The sequence below is a fragment of the Parus major genome, chromosome 7 (genome assembly GCF_001522545.3).
Source record: "Parus major isolate Abel chromosome 7, Parus_major1.1, whole genome shotgun sequence".
Taxonomy (NCBI): Eukaryota; Metazoa; Chordata; class Aves; order Passeriformes; family Paridae; genus Parus; species Parus major.
Genome location: NC_031776.1, coordinates 37,051,207 through 37,053,796, shown reverse-complemented (window position 1 = coordinate 37,053,796; position 2,590 = coordinate 37,051,207).

Sequence of the window (2,590 nt, the reverse complement as noted above, 5' to 3'; positions counted from 1 at the left end):
GCACCCTGTCCCTCTGTCCCCGGCACTTGGGGCAGGTGTCCCAGCCCGTGGCAGTCTGTCCGTGTCCCCTGGGTCCCCGAGGGCTCCCTGCCGGTGGCCGGGCTCGCTGTCCCCCGGGGCTGTGGGGAGGGGGATCCCCCCGGGCCGGGAGCCGCACCCCGAGGTGCCGCAGCCCCGGAGCCGGACAGGGCAGCAGCCGGCAGCGGGGAGGAAAGTTTGTAAAGAAAGTACTGAACACAGACTTCCCGGGGTATCAGAAGGAAAATTTATGCATCGCCTTTGAGTTCAACTTCTCCATTAAAGCTTTTTCCCTATAATCTAGGGAGTTCTTATCTTGGTGACTTATGATGTTATGGAGGGGCTCATGCATGGAAAATGTCAATAGAAATAGTAACTCTAGAAGGGAAGGGCCTCCTAATTAGTCCCCATTTAGATTTTATGATGGCTTTGAGATCTGCTCATCCTGACAGTGCGCACTCTGGTTACATATTGTTCTAGCCTGAGGGAACCATAGGAAAATCCAGATTTATTGTACCTATCATACCAGCATATTTCATTTGCCATTATGAGCAGCCATCTCGCAATGATGCAGGAGTATTTATTACAGATTAAATTGTAGGACCTGGATGGTTTAGTGAGGTTCTTGAGGTATCATTTATGTCATTAACTGGCTCATTATCAGATCTGCAAATCTCAATTCCTTTTCTTGTGCCTTCTGTTTCTGAGCAGGGAGCTGGGCTGGGCTGGGGCAGGTCGCNCTGCTGCTGCTCCAGGAAGGGTTTCTGCATCCATTTAAACCCAGCTGCATTGACCAAGAACTGGTGCTGCATTAAATCCTACGTATATTTCATCTTGATTTCCCTGAATTCCCATCCTTTCAGTGAAAAGCTGGCGGGTGTTTGATATTTATACGCTGGCACTGCAGAGTATCTGAGCGTAACTTCAGTGAAGGTGGCTCTGCCGGGGAAACCTCGACTGCAGATCCAGAGCCAGGTCCTGGAGAGTGTCCCCAGCACCCTGGATGAGGGGTTTGGGATGGGGCTGTGTGTTTATGGCCATGGCTGGGGGTGGAGAGGAGGGAAAAGGGGTGGTGGGAGCACGGGAAGAGCGGCACAGGGGGCTCAGGGTGCGGCCACCCCCGACCCCTCGGACAGGGTCACCTCTCCTCCTCACCCCTGCCCGGAGCAGCAACACCCCTGGGGAGCTGCTTTTGGGGAGTGAGGGAGCAGGACCCCTCCTCAATGACACCCTGCTAGAAAATACAGAGTAAATCACACCTGCCAGCGCTTCTCCTTCAAACAAAAATGAGCTGGAGCTGGAGTTGACTTAGGATATAGATCTCTATCCTCTCAGTCACTCCTCTGCTAGTTTTTCATAAACTTGGCTGCTTCTCGTTTGCCCTCTAATAATTCTCCGAAGGCTCATTTCCCCTGTATAACTCTGTGCAAACACAAAGTTGAGGAAAGGGTATTTAGACTCATCCTCCAGGAATGCTGTTGTTGAGGAAATGCTTGTTTACCTACGTCAGTAATTTCCAAGAATGTAATGTGCATTTGAAGATCAAATGTGAAAACTGCAGCATTTGGATGAGGTTGCAGCTCCTGTGGAATTGCAGTCTGGCTCTTCACCCCAGATCACCAAAACCATGGAGAAACGAGGGACTGCCAGCTCCAGCAGTGGGAGGGTTGGCCCTGAGCCCCTCCACTTGAGAAGCCTTTGTGGCATTGCTATTCATGAGGGAGAAGGGACCTGATAACTCTGTTATTCGGTGTTAGGTATTCTTTTATTAAGTGAAGATAAATGTGGTCCACAGCAGGAGCCATTACACATTCCCTACACCTTGCTACACTTTGCTTTCTATATGTTTTCTTATTTTTCATGTGTGCAAGGAGGAAAATAATTGTAAAAGCTGATAAAATTTTTACAAATGCATTTACTAAGATTACAAAAGGATAGGTGTTTGTTGGCTGATGACATGCTTGGCACACATCACACTCTGCCATCTTTCCCCGCAATTTCCTGAAACCACAGAATCCCAGAATGGTTGGGGATGGAAGGGACCTTAAATCTCATCTCATTCCACCCCTGCCATGGGCAAGGACACCTTCCCCTTGGCAGTTCCCGTTTGCAGAGATGGACAGGCTTGAGGAGAACACCCCTGCTCTGGTGCCCCAGTACAGAGAAGCAGCAGGTCGGGTCAAACTGGGTGGGTGGGAGCAAGGCAGAGGGTGACCCCCCCAGTCAGGGGTTCTGGGGGGCTCTGGGGGGCTCTGGGGGGCTCTGGGGTGACGATGGCAGGATGATTCCCAGATCCTGTGGCTGGAGCTGTGCCTGAGGTGATGCAGGATGTGCTCCATGGCCACGCCTTTGCAGCCAGCTGCGAGCACGGCCCCGCAGGGACAGCCACCGGGGAGGGTGACAGGGACAGGGAATGTGCAGGCTGCTGCCAGCAGGCAATAAATCCTCTCTGAGCTCAGCCACGAGCAGCCCGGGCACTGCCAGCCCCTGCAGGCTGTGCCAGGGGATGTCTGTGCCCCAGCACATTCACCTGATGCTGCAGTGCCTGTCCCCTGTCCCTCTGTCCCTCTGT